We start from the raw sequence: 21,324 nt of genomic DNA on the forward strand, positions 1-21,324 counted from the left end.
GCCAGGACCATATTGTCTTGATTACTGTAGCTTTGTAGTATAGTCTGAAGTCAGGGAGTCTGATTCCTCCAGCTCCACTTTTTTGCCTCAAGACTGCTTTGGCTATTCGGGGTCTTTTGTGTCTCCATACAAATTTTAAGATGATTTGTTCTAGCTCCGTAAAAAATGCCATTGGTAATTTGATAGGGATTGCATTGAATCTGTAGATTGCTTTGGGTAGTATACTCATTTTCACATTATTGATTCTTCCAATCCCAGAACATGGTATATCTCTCCATCTGTTGGTATCATCTTGAATTTCTTTCATCAGTGTCTTATAGTTTTCTGCATACAGGTCTTTTGTCTCCCTAGGTAGGTTTATTCCTAGGTATTTTATTCTTTTTGTTGCAATGGTAAATGGGAGTGTTTCCATAATTTCTCTTTCAGATTTTTCATCATTAGTGTATAGGAGTCAAGAGATTTCTGTGCATTCATTTTGTATCCTGCAACTTTACCATATTCATTAATTAGCTCTAGCAGTTTTCTGGTGGCAGTTTTAGGATTCTCTATGTATAGTATCATGTCATCCGCAAACAGTGACAGTTTTACTTCTTCTTTTCCAATTTGTATTCCTTTTATTTCTTTTTCTTCTCTGATTGCCGTGGCTAGGACTTCCAAAACTATGTTGAATAATAGTGGTGAGAGTGGACATCCTTGTCTTGTTCCTGATCTTAGAGGAAATGCTTTCAGTTTTTCACCATTGAGAATGATGTTTGCTGTGGGTTTGTCATATATGGCCTTTATTATGTTGAAGTAGGTTCCCTCTATGCCCACTTTCTGGAGAGTTTTTATCATAAATGGGTGTTGAATTTTGTCAAAAGCTTTTTCTGCATCTATTGAGATGATCATATGGTTTTTATTCTTCAATTTGTTAATATGGTGTATCACATTGATTGATTTGAGTATATTGAAGAATCCTTGCATCCCTGGGATAAATCCCACTTGATCATGGTGTATGATCCTTTTAATGTGTTGTTGGATTCTGTTTGCTAGTATTTTGTTGAGGATTTTTGCATCTATATTCATCAGTGATATTGGTCTGTAATTTTCTTTTTTTGTAGTGTCTTTGTCTGGTTTTGGTATCAGGGTGATGGTGGCCTCATAGAATGAGTTTGGGAGTTTTCCTTCCTCTGCAATTTTTTGGAAGAGTTTGAGAAGGACAGGTGTTAGCTCTTCTCTAAATGTTTGATAGAATTCACCTCTGAAGCCATCTGGTCCTGGACTTTTGTTTGTTGGAAGATTTTTAATCACAGTTTCAATTTCATTACTTGTGATTGGTCTGTTCATATTTTCTATTTCTTCCTGGTTCAGTCTTGGAAGGTTATACCTTTCTAAAAATTTGTCCATTTCTTCCAGGTTGTCCATTTTATTGGCATAAAGTTGCTTGTAGTAGTCTCTTAGGATGCTTTGTATTTCTGCGGTGTCTGTTGTAACTTCTCCTTTTTCATTTCTGATTTTATTGATTTGAGTCCTCTCCCTCTTTTTCTTGATGAGTCTGGCTAATGGCTTATCAATTTTGTTTATCTTCTCAAAGAACCAACTTTTAGTTTTATTGATCTTTGCTATTGTTTTCTTTGTTTCTATTTCATTTATTTCTACTCTGATCTTTATGATTTCTTTCCTTCTGCTAACTTTGGGTTTTGTTTGTTCTTCTTTCTCTAGTTTCTTTAGGTGTAAGGTGAGATTGTTTACTTGAGATTTTTCTTGTTTCTTTAGGTAGGCTTGTATAGCTATAAACTTCCCTCTTAGAACTGCTTTTGCTGCATCCCATAGGTTTTGGGTCGTCGTGTTTTCATTGTCATTTGTCTCTAGGTATTTTTTTATTTCCTCTTTGATTTCTTCAGTGATCTCTTGGTTATTTAGTAACGTAGTGTTTAGCCTCCATGTGTTTGTCTTTTTTACGCTTTTTTCGCTGTAATTCATTTCTAATCTCATACCGTTGTGGTCAGAAAAGATGTTTGATATGATTTCAATTTTCTTAAATATACTGAGGCTTGATTTGTGACCCAAGATGTGATCTATCCTGGAGAATGTTCCGTGCGCACTTGAGAAGAACATGTAATCTGCTGTTTTTGGATAAAATGTCCTATAAATATCAATTAAATCTATCTGGTCTATTGTGTCATTTAAAGCTTCTGTTTCCTTATTTATATTCATTTTGGATGATCTGTCCATTGGTGTAAGTGAGGTGTTAAAGTCCCCCACTATGATTGTGTTACTGTCAATTTCCTCTTTTATAGCTGTTAGCAGTTGCCTTATGTATTGAGGTGCTCCTATATTGGGTGCATATATATTTATAATTGTTATATCTTCTTCTTGGATTGATCCCTTGATCATTATGTAGTGTCCTTCCTTGTCTCTTGTAACATTCTTTATTTTAAAGTCTATTTTATCTGATATGAGTATAGCTACTCCAGCTTTCTTTTGATTTCCATTTGCATGGAATATATTTTTCCTTCCCCTCACTTTCAGTCTGTATGTGTCCTTAGGTCTGAAGTGGATCTCTTGTAGACAGCATATATATGGGTCTCGTTTTTGTATCCATTCAGCCAGTCTATGTCTTTTGGTTGTGGCATTTAATCCATTCACGTTTAAGGTAATTATCGATGTATATGTTCCTATGACCATTTTCTTAATTGTTTTGGGTTTGTTTTTGTAGGTCCTTTTCTTCTCTTGTGTTTCCCACTTAGAGAAGTTCCTTTAGCATTTGTTGTAGAGCTGGTTTGGTGGTGCTGAATTCTCTTAGCTTTTGCTTGTCTGTAAAGCTTTTGATTTCTCCATCAAATCTAAATGAGATCCTTGCCGGGTAGAGTAATCTTGGTTGTAGTTTCCTCCCTTTCATCACTTTAAGTATATCATGCCACTCCCTTCTGGCTTGTAGAGTTTCTGCTGAGAAATCAGCTGTTAACCTTATGGGAGTTCCCTTGTAGGTTATTTGTCGTTTTTCCCTTGCTGCTTTCAATAATTTTTCTTTGTCTTTAATTTTTGCCAGTTTGATTACTATGTGTCTCGGCGTGTTTCTCCTTGGGTTTATCCTGTATGGGACTCTCTGTGCTTCCTGGACTTGGGTGGCTATTTCCTTTCCCATGTTAGGGAAGTTTTCGACTATAATCTCTTCAAATATTTTCTCTGGTCCTTTCTCTCTCTCTTCACCTTCTGGGACCCCTATAATGCGAATGTTGTTGCGTTTAATGTTGTCCCAGAGGTCTCTTAGGCTGTCTTCATTTCTTTTCATTCTTTTTTCTTTAGTCTGTTCCGCAGCAGTGAATTCCACCATTCTGTCTTCCAGGTCACTTATCCGTTCTTCTGCCTCAGTTATTCTGCTATTGATTCCTTCTTGTGTAGTTTTCATTTCAGTTATTGTATTGTTCATCTCTGTTTGTTTGTTCTTTAATTCTTCTAGGTCTTTGTTAATCATTTCTTGCATCTTCTCAATCTTTGCCTCCATTCTTATTCCGAGGTCCTGGATCATCTTCACTATCATTATTCTGAATTCTTTTTCTGGAAGGTTGCTTATCTCCACTTCATTTAGTTGTTTTTCTGGGGTTTTTTCTTGTTCCTTCATCTGGTACATAGCCCTCTGCCTTTTCATCTTCTCTATCTTTCTGTAACTGTGGTTTTTGGTCCACAGGCTGCAGGATTGTAGTTTTTCTTGCTTCTGCTGTCTGCCCTCTGGTGGTTGAGGCTATCTAAGAGGCTTGATGGGAGGCTCTGGTGGTGGGTAGAGCTGACTGTTGCTGTGGTGGTCAGAGCTCAGTAAAACTTTAATCCACTTGACTGTTGATGGGTGGGGCTGGGTTCCCTCCCTGTTGGTTGTTTTGCCTGAGGCAACCCAACACTGGAGCCTACCTGGGCTCTTTGGTGGGGTTAATGGCAGACTCTGGGAGGGCTCACGCCAAGGAGCACTTCCCAGAACCTCTGCTGCCAGAGTCCTTGTCCCCACAGTGAAACAGAGCCACCCCCCGCCTCTGCAGGAGACCCCCCAACACCAGCAGGTAGGTCTGGTTCAGTCTCCCTCAGGGTCACTGCTCCTTCCCCTGGGTCCCGATGCGCACACTACTTTGTGTGTGCCCTCCAAGAGTGGGGTCTCTGTTTCCCCCAGTCCTGTCGAAGTCCTGCAATCAATTCCCACTAGGCTTTGAAGTCTGATTCTCTAGGAATTCCTCCTCCCATTGCCGGACCCCCAGGTTGGGAAGCCTGACGTGGGGCTCAGAACCTTCACTCCAGTGGGTGGACTTCTGTGGTATAAGTGTTCGCCAGTCTGTGAGTCACCCACCCAGCAGTTATGGGATTAGATTTTACTCTGATTGCGCCCCTCCTATCGTCTCACTGTGGCTTCTCCTCTGTCCTTGGACGTGGGGTATCCTCCTTGGTGAAGTCCAGGGTCTTCCTGTCAATGATTGTCCAGCAGCCAGTTGTGATGCTGGTGCTCTCGCAAGAGGGAGTGAGAGCACGTCCTTCTACTCCGCCATCTTGGTTAATCTCCCAGGATATGTCAATATTAAAAACCATCCTTCCATTCAAATAATCTCGATAGTTTAAATATTTCTTTAAAATACATAATCTCATTTAATCCTACTAATGACTGTGAGTAGAGAAGGCAGATTTTAAATCCCTCACATTACAGAGGAAAAATATGAGACCCAGTGAGTTTGAGACTTGGTGTAAGGCAGAGCCTAGACACAAAGCCAGGTTGTCTGACTTTTATGATTTTTCATGATTCCCAAAACACTGCACTGAAGAAAATAGAGGTATATTACTTCAGCTTCCATTTTGCATATGGACAGGCGACCAGGAAAACCACAAATCACAGGGGAAAATAAACAGTGGCAGCTCTACCTATGACTATCATGGCTGAGAAAAAGTCACTCAGTCCCTTCAGACATGTCACGTGTAATAATTATCCTTCAGAACCGAATGCAAATTCCTTTAGCACTTGGCCACCATTTCACTTTCTTTGGCCTCTATTTTAAGGCCTCTATTTAAATATTTAAATTGTTACCCACTAAGACACTGTAGGAACAAAATAAACTTTTGTGGACTTTTAAAATCCTCTGATTATTGATACAGAAGACAATTTGGATAAATTTTAAGGGCATTATGCTGAGTGGGGGACAAAAAACAATTTCAAAATTGTTTTGAAACAATTTTGAAACTGTATGATTCCCTTTCTGTAACATTCTCAAAATGACAGAAATGGAAAACAGATTAGTGTTTTCCAAGGGCTAGGAATGGAGGGTGGGGAGTGGCAGAGAGGCAGGATAGCAATGGATGTGACTATAAAGGGGTATTATGAGGAATTTTTGAGGTGATGGAGCAGTTTTTTATCTTGGTTGGGGTAATGGTAACAGAATCTACATGTGTTAAAATTGCATAGAACTACACACACACACACACACAAATGTACATGTGATTTGGTAAACTCTGAATAAGCTCTGTAGATTGTACCAATGTCAATTTCATAGGTTTGATATTTGTACTATATAGTTGGTAAAATGTTACTACTGAGAACAACTAACATCTTTGTATTTATTTTACAATTTCCTGTAAATCTACAGTTATTTCAAAAAACAATCTAAAAAAATTTTTTAAATCTCCTGATCTTGAAGCTAACTACCATCTCACAAAGACACTCAAGTAGCCCTATGAAGAGATCCATGTGGCAAGGAACTGAGGTTCACTAACTTGGAGATGAGAGTAAGCAGACCTTCCAGGCCCATTTAAAGTTCCAGATAACTGCATTCCTGACTGACATATATATTCAACCTCAGGAGAGACACGGAGTCAGAACCACCAGCCTAAGCTACTTCCAATTCCTCACCCACATAAACAGTATGAGATAATAAATGTTGATTGTCTTATGACAAAAAAAAAAAAAAAAATCTCCTGATCTTAGTGGGGGTCTTGTTGGATCACCAGTGTCTATGCCTTGGGCAAATCTACTCTACTATCCCCAAAAGTCCCCTCCCCCCAAGGAGAAGTGGCAAGGACTCTCAAAACTGCTGTCAAATGTATCCTTATCTCAAATGTAATCAGGTTGCTTCTGTTTTTAAAACACATCCATAGAATAAATTTCAAATTCCTCCTTGAGTATGACAAACAGGTTCATTGTAATCTGAATCCTGTTTACTTTTTGATGCCCCTACCCCTCCCCCCAAAAAGAAAGGCTTTCATGCTTGTGGTTCTGATTATGCTCTCCCTTCTTTCTGGAATGACTTTCTTCATACACTCTACAGACTCACAACGTTCTTTGAGACAACCCAGCTCTGCTCCCAGTAGGCCTTGCAGCTAAAAAGCAGCATATGGCAAGTCAAAGCTGGACCCGCCAACAGACCCAGTGAAGACTCCTCACAGCCTCTCCCTAGCCAGGATTCTTAAGCATTTGCCTTTGCCAAGTACTAAATCCACTCACCAATATCTTATAGCTAATCTCCTGTGATCCAGATGCAAAGTCTAACCTAAATTACCCCAGAAGGGAAGCATGTTGATTTTCTCTCCCACCATTTCAGGTGTTTACTACCCACCAAAGTTTCAGAATCAACACTAGGGCCTGGCCATGACAAAAGGTAGCACTAAGATTGGATACTGAAACAATAAATCAGCTAGACTTTGCCTATATGGGTTACCTCTGAGAGGCTGAGAACAAACAGCTTAACTTGCATCACACAACCCCAGGGTTTCATGGACATCCCTTTTAGAGGAGAAAACAATACAGTAAAGCTGCAGCTTAACCCAGGACCATGGAGCCAATCCAGTCCCATTCATTTGTTTATCCTGAGTATTTCTGACCACGTCTGGTTCTTTTGACTCCTACCTTTCCATCCCTGGTGACTAATCCATTGACAAGCAGTAGCACTTCCTGAAGGGGGTGCAGTTCAAACAAAGTTATTTTGAGAGATTATTGAAGAGGAGTGGAATATATTCATGAGATCAATTCTTGTCCCACAGAGTACACATTTTTATCTAGCACTGAGCTGATTTTTAACTAAGAAGGACATTCTGATTAACCTTATCTTTAAAATATCTTCTCATCATAACTGCACCAAGTTTGCTGGATCACCAAGCAATACATATGGATAAGATAAAGAACTGTCGATCCTTTTAAATAATTCAGCAGCATATTAATCTTTGTGAACCTTGTAGGACGGTGTTAATGTCAGCTTTCCATTGCTTATCTGGGAACACAGAGTATTCAGGACACGTTTCTCACCTCAGTTAAAGAACTACATCCCGTTCAAGATGGTGATGTAGGAAGTTCCTGAACTTACCTCCCCCCATGGACACAGAATCTACAGTTACGTGTGGAACAATTTCCTCTGAAAAACACCCCAAACTAGCTGAGTGATGACTACACATCAGGCAAATGAAGAAAAACCCACAATCAAGCAGGTAGGAGAGGCCGAGACACAATGTTGTCATAAACCCTACCCCCAGCAGATGACTCACAAGTGGAGGGAACCCTCTGTCTGAGAAGCAAAGGATTTGAACCTCACATTGGGCACCCCAACTTTTGAGACTTGCACCTGAAAGATAAGCCTTCAAAACATCTAGCTTTGAAAGTCAACAAGGCTGGTGTCCATGAGACTCACAAGACTCTAGTGAACTGAGAAACAGCTCCGAAAACTCCTGTACTCAGACTCACCCATCCCAGGGCCCTGTGCAGAGGCACCTGGTTGAAAAGTGCCCAGACTTCCTGTGAAAGGAGGCTTATTTGCTGAAATACTTTCCTGGCAGGGGACTGACAGTACCATCTTCCCACTCTCCCTCTGCCTCATCCAACTCAATATGTCTCCAGAAAGGAACTTGCACCCTCCTCTGATACCCTAATTTTTGTGGCTGCCACTAGGGGCCACCTCTAGATTACCTGGCTCTGGTGGCCATCAGGGCTTACACTCAAGGGTCCCACAGGACTAATCTGAAGCATTTGGCACTGGCCACACATGAGCATTCTGTGAGTGGGGCCCTGTTCTGAAGAACAAGGGCTGATTCTTCATTTCTTCCCGATCACTTTTCCCTCCAGGTAAGTAATAACCCTAGAGCTGTGCCCATAATACCTAATAGAAAAGGAGAAGACATGGCTATTGAAGCAGAAGGATCAGCCCAGTAGATAGGATGGTTCTTTCCTTCCAGCCACCCAGAGCTATTTCAGCCAGTCGCAGATGGTGAAAACTACTCAGATAGACATCAAAACAATGTAGATGCATAGGAGTTATCTGGTTAATTTTATGATCCAAGTTAAGGTGTGCATTAATATAATCTTATCTACATAGATCAAAATACCAGATATTGTAGAATCTGCTTATAAACACAGAAGCATAGAGCTCTTAGTGATTTTCTGGTTCAAAAAAAATCACAAATATTTTTAACTCTAAATGTCCTAAATTTACAATCTGTATAAGGCATGTATGTAGAATTCAACCTCTACCTAATTGTGAAATGTTAAATCCACTCATTATTGAGTATCTGATCAACCACTTTAAATTAAAGAATATTCCTAAAGAAAGTATTTTCAAATCCTTGCAAAACAATTTATCTAATTAATGGCTCAGGTATATGTCCCTAGGGAATGGATGTACAATAAACCATACTTTTTAACAGAGCAGCTCTCTACTCATTGCCTTCATAAAGGATTGTCAGGTTATAGATTCAACTGGTACACCACTGAGTATTTGTACCCTCAAAGTTTACCTGATGGAGAATGTTGATAAGAATTTTAAACTTTTTAGAAGTAAGAATTGATTTATCTACAACTTTGTTCAAACACTCTCCTTAGGAGGTAAGGCTGATCCACATGATAAGCAAAGACTCAGTGCTAGGAGTTTCCAAAACCCTTAAACTAGAGGGTAGCAACCAATCCACGGCAGTATGAAAAGAAGCAGGAACATACACACATGTCAAAATATACTGATGATAGCTGAAAATAAGATGCCAAAGAAGCAATTTAAAAAATGAGGGGAGGAATCCACAATGCCAGAAATGGAAGATTTGAGGGAAGGAGTCAAAAGTGTAAGGTCAGAAGGGGATTAGATCAGACAAAGATTACATCAAGAACAAGCAAGGAAGATCCAAAGTCCTAACTAAAAAGACCATTCAAGGGTCTGTGGCGTGCTTTTACATTTGGGCAGCTAGGAAGACATAACCAGCTGGCTTAACACATCAGAAGTAGGCTGCAGAAGCCTTTGATCACACAGATGGAAACAGTGTATGGGTCAGTCATCTCAAAATAGGTCAGGGACTCCAAATGATTCTTCCAAGCCTTTGTTAAATCACCCCTGTGAAAAATAGATCACACAGGAATGGGCTCCAGGCACTGTCAATTCAGAACTTAACCAGTGTTTTAAAATTTTTAAAAAGCTGAGTTCTAAACCCTCTACTTTAAAATTTATACTCAGAGTAAAAATTCAAGTCAGGTTCCTTAGTCTTCCTATCAAAACGTTAACTCTTCCCCTTGTGCATTTTCTTCTAAAGTATATGGATCTCTTTCAATCAATAACACAGAATATTTGTACTTAAGAAAGGAGACACTGATCTTCATAATATATTCTATCCATCTAATCTACAAACTCTCCCTGAGACAACTGATATTCTACAGAAAGAGGCTAAGAGACTTGTTAAATATTCATTTCCCTCAATCCTCTAAGCTTTATCTCTGAATCAAATCAAATAGCCAGAAGAACTATGTGCAAGGATTATTCTATTAGTTCCCTATAAAAATGCCTTTACAACCCAGTTTTATATTATGTCTTCTTATTGAAAGGACCAAAAATTTGTCATCTTTTGCAAAATTGCTATTGAAAATAGTACATTGTGTAATGCTTTCTATATAAAACATATCAAAAGCAAAATCAGTGCAAGGAAAGTATTAAATTCCCTAATAAACAGAAACTTTTTTAGAAAATGATGTCATTGAGGTTTTCTACCAAGACATCCAGGAAGTTCAAAACTAATATTTTTGTACCTTCTCCATTATTGATTCTGTATTACTCTACTCCTGTCTTATTGGAGGCCCTCTCAAGTCAGTTTTGGAAAGAGGAAGTATAGGATTAATAGATACTGGAAGTAAATATACAAATAATAAAAGTGGAATGATAATTATAGCTTCATTATTGGTTTGTTTTTTTAATGAGTGTGCAACTCATGGTTAGATCCATTTATTAATTTCTGATATTTAGGAAAGTTCCCTGTGGCAGAAACAATGTTATACATTTACCAATCTCCATTTCATTTTCCTCTTCCTGGACATGCAGGAAGAATTCACTTCTTGCCCAACCTGCAGTTAAGGTGGTACTATATCTGTGGATTCTGGCCAATGAAATTTAGAAGAACAAATGTATATCACTCTAAGCATGACACTTAAAACCATTCCATGCTATCTCCTTGCACTCTCTTCCCCTGCTTCAGCAACCCTGGAAGCCATGATGAGAAAGGAACATCATAAGAGGATGCAGCCTCCATCAGCCTGGGTCCCTGAGTGACTATGTGGATGGAGTAGAGGCCCTCTATGCTCCCATGTTGAACATCTAGCATAATTAGTAAATTCATTGGTAAATTCATTAATTGGCCATTTTTGTAATTAATTGTAATTGGAAAATTAATTGGTACAAATTGATAAATAATTGGTACCTATTGGTAATTGATAACTATTAGGTTCAATGAGTAATTGGTAATTAATTGGTAAATTAACTAATTGGTAAATTACTTGATAAATAAATTAATTGATACACTTTTTCTCTGAATAATTGACAGAGATTTGAAAGGTAATTTTGTTATCACATAGCCTCTTCTCTCCTTACTAGTTCCTGTGAAATATGTGATTCAAGAACCCTTCATAAAAATTCTCACCTTTTATTCTTGACTCAGATTGCAGCCTCAAATACCTTTCTGCTCTATTATCCCAATGAGATGGACTAGAAAACATGCAAAATTCTATGGCCTACTCTTCACATGGTCTTGTTTTTTTAATTGTGGTAAAATACACGTAACATAAAATTTCTCACCTTCACCATTTTTAAGTATACAGTTCAGTAGTGTTAAGTACATTCACACTGTTGTGCTACTATCACCACCATCCATCTCTAGAACTCTTTTTATCTTGCAAAACTAAAATGCTATATTCATTAAATAATAACTCTCCATGCCCCCTACCTCCACCTCCTGGCAACCACCATTCTACATGCTGTCTCTATGAATTCGACTAGTCTAGGTACCTCATATAAGTGGATCATATAGCATTTGTCTTTTTATGATTGACTTATTTTACTTAGCATAGCATCCTCAAAGTTCATTCATGTTGCAGCATGTGTCAGAATGTCCTTCCTTTTTAAGCCCGAATAATATTCATTGTATGTATATACCACATTTTTTTTCTCCATTCATCCATCAATGGACACTTGGGTTTCTTCCACCCTTTAGCTATTGTGAAAAATGCTGATATGAACATCAGTGTACAAATGTGTCTTCAAGACTCTGCTTCAATTATTTTGGGTAAACCCCCAGAAGTGGAGTTGCTGGATCATATGGTAATTTTGTTTTGAATTTTTTAAGGAACTGCCATACTGTTTCCACAGTGTCTGCACCATTTTACATTCTTACCAACAGTGTACAAGTGTTCCAATTTCTCCACGTCCTCACCAACACATGTTTTTTCTGGTGTTTTGAGAGTAGCCATCCTAATGGGTGTGAGGTGGTATCTCATTGATTCGCATTTCCCTGATGATTAGCAATGTTGAGCATCTTTTCATGTGCTTACTGGCCACTTGTACATCTTCTTTAGAGAAATATCTATTCAAGTCCTTTGCACATATTTTTATCAAGTTCTTTGTTTTTTTGCTGTTGTTGAGTTACCTACGTGGTCTTTTAATGCCTAAACCTGAGCAATTAGCTCTTTCTTCATCCTTTTCCTTTGGATTCTATTCCAAACTACTTCTTCTTTCCAGAGATGAAGGCTTAAGAAAACTATATTTTCCTAAGATAGGCTTTCTCCTTATATGCAGTTAAAGCTGGGATATTTATTTTCGCCAAATGTAAATACTAAAGTAAATTTTATTTGAGGAAAAAAGGTGAAACTTCTTGAAAAGTTAGAGCTTTGTGTATGTCATAATTAATTAGTTCACACAAATTGCCAGCAAGGATCAGGCCAAAATGTAGGGACCAACAGTGAAGGAAAAGTGAGGCAAGATCAGCTCAAGACTGATCATATGGCCCTACAAAGAGAAGCTTAGTCAAACAAAAGTAGCTATGTGGTCCACAGCATATATTCCACAGGTCACAGCCTGAGCTATTTGAGGTGCATTTCTAGCAAATAATTAAATTCTTATTTGTCCAATTTAGAGAATTAAACATGCCAATCTAGGTCAGGGTGGGGATAGTTTATCACTTTCTTGCTTCAGAGAAGATCTCTAGCTGTTTCCAATTCATCCCACACAAACTCAGGTGGGAACACTCCCTTTCTCACCATTACTGCCATGATGGATACAGGGATCTGCCTTCATCCTCTGGGGCCGTATCCTGCTTTCCTCTGGGGCTTACAAATGATTTGGGACCTTACAAGATGGAGGAAGGTGGTAGGCTGTTCACATCAGATACGTTGGACAGGGACAGAGCAGTCTCCAAACACAAAAAGCATCTTTCTGCTGGGTGGTCAGTAGACCTTGTGCTAATGAAGTAAGGAGATCTCGCTAGACATGAAGTAAATCTAACAGAGACCCTAGACACAGGTGATGCACCCTGGTCACTAGCAGGGAGACTGGATGATCATCCACGCCACTGATGGGCTCTGGTCACTGGGGGCAAACACTACTTGCTCAAGTACAATCTGTGAAGTATGAGGACACTGACTCCCCAACAATCCCTTCAGGGGGCTCCCTTGACTTCAGCCCTAACAAGCGTTTCCTCTCATCACTTCCCCTCTCTCCCTTTGTCCTCCTCCCCCAGACCTGGAGAATTTTTTCTATACTGAGGAAAAGGATGATACTTGTCATGCTTTTTCCCTAACAATCTGAATATGACTCATAGAACCTAAACTTAAGAAACTCAAAAGCCATGAGAGACACATTTTTCCCCTATGCTCTCTGCTAATACATCCCTGCCGTGATAAAAAGAAAGCACAGAAAAACCTGTATATCAATGAGGGTGGTCAGCTGACATTATATCAGAAGAGCCTCGGTCCACAGGAAATAACCACAAGCACTTCTATATTCATAATTTAATCAACACTTGAAGTTTGGCTAATTGGCACAGGAAGTAGCAGAAATGGGTTTTTATTGCTGAAATGTGTAACATGTTAAATAACATAATGAATGCTAGATATGGAACTCTCTTTGGGAAAATCTAAAGTACTTAAGATATGTGGATTGGCTAAAACATTTTAGAGATATGTTTCACCCTTGCAATACGTGGGTATAAGTATCTGAACAGGCTTCCAGCTTTTTCCCTTAAGGATGATCTTGCCACCTCTCTCCAAGATTCTATTCTGGAAACAGCATGCAGGGTCTTCAGACACACCTGCTACTTTTTAGTGCTCTCCCCAGCCTAAATTATCTTGAGGGGGTAAGTCAAGGTGCTTTTTAAGAGACCTATAATATCTAAGCCCATGTTGCATGCTCCTCCTCAAGCTTGTTTCCAGCTCCCAACCTATCAAGTCCCCATCTGCTCTTGGGGCCTGATTCCTGGCTCTGACTCATCTTATATACTTCCAACTTTACTGTTCTTTTGTTAAAAATTCCAGTTTTTCTTGGCTTTCTTTTTCATTCTCTATAACTTGAGGCAATGAAGGCCATAGATCTAGCAGTTCAAATGAGGAACAGGAAATGCAAAACAAAAATCCAAAAACCTTTTTTGGTGACTATTCCAAAAATATCTTGAAGCCATGACTGTCCACCCTGCTGATTGCTCTTTTTCTTGATAAGAATTTTATTCATTCATTAGGGGGTGATATTCTGCAGACACCCTCAATTTGGAGACAGTAAATTTCTTCATCTGACTCTTTTGTTTCAGGGGCTGTAATAGTATTTACTTAAGTAGATATCCCCATAAATTTTTCAGGTCCTTCTTTTTCATCCAGGAAGTGAGCAGCACAATATTTCTGTCTCTAAATGAAAAGAGTTAACCTTGCTACACTTTCTGGATTTACTGTTGAAGGCCTCAGTGTCTGTCCCCTATGTTTCCAGATTTGCAAATGAGACAGAGCTGAGCATTATCTCACAACTCATGCAAATTAGATTCCAGGAAGGCTATTGAAAAGGAAAGATGGTATCATCTGTCTTGCAAGGGCATTGCTCAGATTGACAGCCCCACATTTAACCTCCTCTTTTCCTTCCCATGAATTAGTAGCTCAGCTCACCCTCCCAAGAAGTCATCTGCTTTATTGAAATTAAATTCCAGCTACATTGGGGAGAGCCACTAGACAAAATCTGTCACTTATTTCCTTTGTTCTCCTAGGCTGGAAACATCCATACCCTGAAGGATAGATTGTCCTGAAGAATGTTTAAGGAATACTTTAGATGTGAGTGGTGAAAGGGGTGAGGGCTGCAGGGATAGGAAATACTCTTCCCTGATTTTCAGATGCCTACACATTTATAGGCTTTAGTCAATGGCATCCCTGCTGGACCCTGCTATCATTCCTGCATTTCCCCTGATGTCCAAGAAATGATGCTGCTAGACTTATTCATCAGTACACATCCTAATATATTATGACTGCCCAGACTTAAGGTTAATTCAACCTATTACATGAAAATAAGAGTACCCAAACAATATTTGTTATTACTTGTTTTGATATATTCAAATGAACCTATAATTAATATCAAACCACCAATCAAGAGGCACACATGTGTCCATGACCGAAATATAATTAGAAAACATGGCTAGGTAACTAGTTATTCACTGAACAAATATTTATTGAACAACTACTATGTTCCAGGGACTACTCTAGGTGTTCAGGATACAGTGGCAAACCAGACAAACAAGATCATTGCCCTCAGAAGTTTATAATCATACTGAGAAACCAGAAGGAACATACCATAAAATCAAATAAATAAACTCACTGATTTCAGATTGAGGTAAATGTCATGATGGAAACAAAACAGGGTGAGGTGATAGGGAGCACTGGGGTGGACACACTTGGGGTAGGTGGTCAGGGAAGGCCTCTCTGAAGAGGTGATATATGAGATGAGACATGAATGATGGGAAGGAAATAGGTATAAACAAAGTAGGGTTCAAAATCCCAAGGTACATACCAGCTTGGGATAGTCCAAGAATTGAGAGGTCAGTGTGGCTAGAGTCTCATGACTGAGTCAAAGGGATAGGAGGAGCCAGAACCCACTGGACCTGGTAGGAAGACTCAAGAGTTTTCAGCTGGAGTTGGCATTATCTAAGTTTTAAAAATACCACACTGGGAATTCCCTGGTGGTCCAGTGGTTAGGACTCGGTGGTTTTACTGCCGTGGCCTGGGTTCAATCCCTGGTCAGGGAACTAAGATCCCACAAGCTGAGAGATACGGCCAAAAAAAAAAAAAAAAAAAATACCACTCTGGTATTTTTATATCAAATTGGGTGAAAACTGGGTAATGGTGGAACACAAATGAGGCAAATACACTGGTTAGGTGGCAATAGTGTAATCCAGGTGACTAATGGCAGGGACATAGACTAGGGTGTGTGGGAAAAATAAACCACATTGGTTTTGAATCACAAACATCAGAGTCAATTCTTTATTCTAAAACTGATGGATGCTGGAAAAAACAGAGGTTGAACTACTTTCTCCCCACTCAGAAAATTTTCAACATAACATGTATGTTTGGGAGAAAAAAAAAGGAAGCAAAAAGTGGAGGGAAAGTACATCGATGATGTCATATGCAACATAAACAAAAGCAACATACATTTTAGGAGTCAACACCTTTTCAGGGTTTCATGATTCTACCCATTTTTTTCAAGAAAAGAACAAAAGTTACAATGCAAGTACTTAAAGGCAAACTCAGATAAAAAGAATTTGACAATAAAACTTGATTTATAGGAGATGAAAGAAAATCTCAAAAGAGGAAATCTAACATTTGGGACAGGGAGAAAAACAGTTAAATTTAGTCTTACTGGAAACCACCTTCAGCTTGAATAACTGGATAGTCAAAACTTCTGTTTAGTTTCAGTTTCTTATCAGATCAAAGTAAAGTCTTTCATAAACAGCACCGCATCTGTATAAACAAAATTTCCACAGCGTTTTCTTTCAGTGAACGATTCTTTGTTTTAGATGTTCCCTTTTCAGTCAAGTTGGGCAAAAGGAAACATACAATTTTTATTGTAGCTTGAATTCCCCAAGTGTGAGCAGTGGTGATGTGAAGGAGTAGATTCAGAACACATATACAAGCAATGAGATGAGAGTGATGAGATTTTGCTACTGGATTAGATATAAGGGGTAAAGAAATGGGAGGGATCAAGGTAAATGCCTCAACTCTGGGCTTGAGCAGTAATGTAGATCTTTATGAAAGTAAGAGGCTTTAGTAGCCTTAGAAATGCAGCACCAAACTCCTTAGAAACTAAGGAGTCTTAGGAGTTGGTCCTTACTGGTTTAATAAAGACTCCAAGCTTCCTGAGAGAAGGAGCAGAATATACATACTTGGGTATGTCCAGCAACTAAAGTGTACTGAGTGTAGTTGCAGATGTATGGATTACTACAGAGTCATGCTTGAATAGAAAATTATATTAATGAGGGTGTGGGGTCAGTAAACCAAAGAGCTTTGAATAGACTACCTAGCATGGCTGGAAAACCAATTCTTGTTAAGATCTAATAACTATTATTATAATCACTAGCATTTGGATGATTACCTTGTATTAATTTTAGGGTACCTTATATGTATTGTTTCAACTAATCTTCACAGAACCCTATGGGGTAGATCCTGAAACAAAAACAAAGGGTATCCAAACTTGTCCAGAGTCATATGGTTAGAAGTGGCAGAGCTAAAATTAGAACCCACACCAACCATCAAGCCTTGGCTCAGAACAAATGGTGAATGATGTTCCTAACATGCTTGGCATTTCACCACAAGTGAATCAAGAAATTCTGTGGAAATGTGCCTTTCATAAAAGAAAGCAGAATTTCGAGGAAGGCAGATGACTTCCATTTGAAGTTCAAGACCTGGAGAGCTCTGTGCAGAGCAATAGGTATGCTCTGAATGCTGTATTGTCCACGGGATGGCCCAGTGCATAGGACGGTGAATCATGGCCTCTGGAGCTACATTTGCTGCAGACTTATCCACTTACAGAAAAAGTGCCTGTCCTCTCCTTTGGGTTAGTATTTCCATGGGTGGAACCTGCAACTCAAAAGGATGTTTATATAGTTTCCTTTCCTCTCTGTATAGTAAGTCCCCTACATACGAACAAGTTCCATTCTGAGAGCACATTTGTAAGTCCAATTTGTTCATAAGTCCAACAAAGTTAGCCTAGGTACCCAACTAACACAATCGACTATATAGTACTGCACTGTAATAGGTTTAAAATACTTTTCACACAAATAATACATACATAAAAAATGAATACAAAAATAAATCTTACAGTACAATACAGTAGTACAGTACAACAGCTGGCATACAGGGGCTGGCATGCATGTTCGAATCTTTGAAAGTTCACAACTTGAAGTTTCTTATGTAGGGGACTTACTGTATTATGTTTCTGTAGAGAAACAGGACCAATAAGTTGTGTGTGTGAGTGTGTGTGTACGTGAATGTGTATATGTGTGTGTGATTTATTTTAAGGAATTGGTTCATGCAGTTATGGAAGCAGCAAGTCCAAAATCCGCAAAGTGGATTGGCAAACTGGAGCCCCAGGAAGAACTGATGTTGTGGTTTAAGACCAAAGGCCATCTGCTGGCAGAATTTCTTATTGCTTTGGGGAGCTCAGTTTTCTGTTCTATTCAGGCCTTCAACTGATTAGATGAGATCCACACACATTATAGAGGGCAATCTGCTTTACTCAAAGTTTACCAATTTAAATGTTAATCTCATCTAAAAACACCCTCACAGAAGCAAGACCAAATACCTAGGCACCGTAGCCCAACCAAGTTGACACATAAAACTAACCATCAAACTCACTTAGGGAAAAGATGGAAAATCGGTGGCCTCTAAACGTTTTCATGTTGCTCCTTCCCTGGGAAGGTCCCAATCTTTTGGGAGATGCAGCACGATACATAACTAATGGTTAAATGTATGAGTTTGGGTATCAAACCTGATTTTGAGTCCTGGCTCTTCTACTTACTAGCTTTGTGACTACAGGAAGGTCACATTCACTTTCTACCCAAAGGTTTCTGATTTGTGAAATATAGATTATAAATGATCAACTCCCAGAGTTGCAATGAAATGATGGAGACAGAGCACCTGGTACACTGTGTGATGGGTCTCCACAACTATCAGCAGGAGAAGCCATCTAACTTTGCCCAGGTAATGGTGAGGGTAACTATTTTCACCATGCGGAACAGAAAAATAAAAGCAACATAAAGGACCTAGATTATAAAATATTCCTTAATTCAATTCCCCAAAATTAGACTCATACTGGATCTTTCCCTACCTATTCAAACCCACAGTGATGTCCCTTTCTTTGCACTACTTTGCACATAATTGTAGTTTAATGCAGTTTAACACTTACTTCTATTCTTTAAATCAGTGTATTCCTAGGAAGCACAGGATGTTAATAGGTGTTACCCACACAGAAAAGGCTCCTGATCACATGAGATTTGGTATTTACACAGGATTCTTTATCAGTTTTCTCAGAGCCTTTAGGGTACATAAGTACATTGAAATCTCTGAAGGACGATATAATCTGCAACATTTCAAATTTAATTGACCACAGAACCCTTTCTGATGCAGCTCTCCCACAATTAGTGTTCTGCAGCACACTCTTTGGCAAACAATGTCTAATTGTTTCAAGTCTGCCAGCCTTGTCTTTCAGGTTAAATCATAAAGTCCCCAAGAGTAGAGAAATAATTGCCTCTTTTATATCCCCAATGACACCAGCACAGTGCAGAAAATAGAGCATTTCAGTAAATATGTATCGTTTGATAAAATTATTCTAATTCCTTAATAATAGTTTCTATTTTCGGAGTGCCAACTATATGTTGGATATTATTCTAGGCACTAAGAAGACCAAACTTAGTAAAATACAACCCCTGCTCTCAAGAAACATACAGTCGAGTAAAGAAGAAAGGCAAGCATATAAATACTCGCTAATTGCTATGTCATGTTTACAAGGTCTTGGGGAGATGCAAAGAAGGAAATAATAGCTTCATGGCAGGAGGCAGGGAATGGACAGGGATGGTTGGAAAAGGCTTCACTGAGAAGGTGACAAGTGAACTGAAGTTTAAGCACTGAGAAGGAATTCTCCAGACAGGCAAGGAGTTAAAGGGCATTCAGGAAAAAGCAAGAGACATGCCCAAAAGCACAGACGTAAAAATAGCACAGCTTGTTTACTGAATCACAAGAGTCCTGTATGGCTTGTGCATAAAATGTATGGGAGGCTGCAGTGGGAGCTGGAGAAGAGGAAGTAGGGGAGGCAGGTCATGGAAGGCCTGGTATCATGATGCCATATTAAAACGTTTTAACTGTTCTTGAGGTAATGGGAGCCAGAGATGGATTTTGGGGGTCTTGAAAGTGTTGAGGAAGTTATCAGGAGGAAGGGAAAGACAGAATCCAGGAACCACATACTCCCAACTTGAGGACACGGCTGATAATGACACAGCATGGTGTCTGTGTTTCTTCCTAATTGAGACAAATCCCTATCATCTTCGTTTGTTGATACCGTATCAATACGATTGTCATTTAAGCATTCCAGGTAACCATGTTTGGAATAATAGTGTCCCTCCAATATGAGGAATTACTAATTAATATCTGACTATTTCAAAAAAGAATAAGTGAACGTTTTGGGTAACTGTGAATGATAGTATTATCATAATCTGGTCTCATTTGGAAACCTCATGATATTTGAAAAGAATTATGTCAAAAGCATCCTCAAAAATATTTCTGGTTTATTGTTTTTAAAAACAATATTCCTTAATATGAGAGTATACAAGGAGCATACTTCGGTTGAAGCATGCTCTGTAATATAAGAAAAGGATTATGATTCTACCTTGTAGTAACCCCAGCAATTAATGAAATTGCTCTTTGGGGAGAACTCAACATATGCTTTTAAACACATTAAAAATTTTACATGATCCTTTAAGGATTCTTCTAGAATAAACCTCAGAGTTAAGCAGCTCACTTGAAATCATAACTTGAGATAAGTCTCTGGGCTTTGAGATGATGCCACTGTCTTCTTGCCTTTCTCCCTCAAGCCCCAATTATTAGTCCTCTCCACACTGCACCACTTTATTACCACGTGTGCTGTGAGTGACCGAAGTCCACTGGACATGTTTTCTGAGTAACATGATTTCACAGAGAATCTTCAGTTCCCTACATAACAGAAAAGGAAGTAAAGGGACTTCCCTGGTGGTCCAGTGGCTAAGACTCTGTGCTCCCAATGCAGGGGGCCCAGGTTCAATCCCTGGTCAGGGCACTAGATCCCACATGCCACCACTAAGAGTTTGCGTGCCAAAACTAAAGATCCTGCGTGCCGCAACTAAGACCTGGTGCAACCGTATTTGGTGATGCTGTGACAGCATCTGCCTCCCACAGGTGCAGTGCAGGGAGAAAGGAGACCCACTCCCAAAAATGACAGAAGGATATGAAGGAGGTATTAACTCCAGGAAATCCTCCTAAATGAAATAAGCAAACCAAACAAGAAAACAATAAAGCTCAAAATGACCTGGTTGTTCCCAGAGAAGGCAACCGAATAAAGGACAAAGCCCCTGGCTAATCCTGAGGGCTCTGTCTTGAGAACATAATCAGGAACAATCTGCAGGCAAGCAGAGGAGGTTGCTGCTCACCTGGAAGAATCCAAGGAGCACCTGGTGTTAGAAGTCAGTTCTTTGCCCTGGACCTCATAGGGCAGTGGTGGGACACAGGGATCTGGGGTCTTCTCAGCTCTGCAGTAAAAGCACTCCTATTCATCAACCCAAGGTCATCAGGTTCAGAGATTCTGGAACTCCCTAACCATTTCGAGAGGTGATTCATTAATCAGTATGGCATTTGCCTGTGGTTTTAGAGCAAACTATTCAAGACTTATGTAACTGTAACCTGAGCGCTACTGATAACAATAATTGGAACCTCAGGAGATAACTTGGAGAACCCAAACCCCCAGGTCAGCAGGGATGGAGAATGCTCTGGGGGATACTAAAATATCTTCCACCCCAAAAGTAAAAATGTTACTTGTAGGC

At 39.3% G+C, this 21,324-nt stretch overlaps 1 non-coding gene across 1 annotated transcript; it reads left to right on the top strand.

Moving 5' to 3' along the window:
* The first annotated feature begins 15,435 nt into the window (after nucleotides 1-15,435).
* On the top strand, nucleotides 15,436-15,507 carry TRNAK-UUU (transfer RNA lysine (anticodon UUU)). The gene has a single exon. It is a non-coding gene; the product is annotated as a tRNA-Lys (tRNA).
* Nucleotides 15,508-21,324: the final 5,817 nt, after the last annotated feature.

The sequence above is a fragment of the Eschrichtius robustus genome, chromosome 20, assembly GCF_028021215.1.
Source record: "Eschrichtius robustus isolate mEscRob2 chromosome 20, mEscRob2.pri, whole genome shotgun sequence".
NCBI classification, from domain to species: Eukaryota; Metazoa; Chordata; class Mammalia; order Artiodactyla; family Eschrichtiidae; genus Eschrichtius; species Eschrichtius robustus.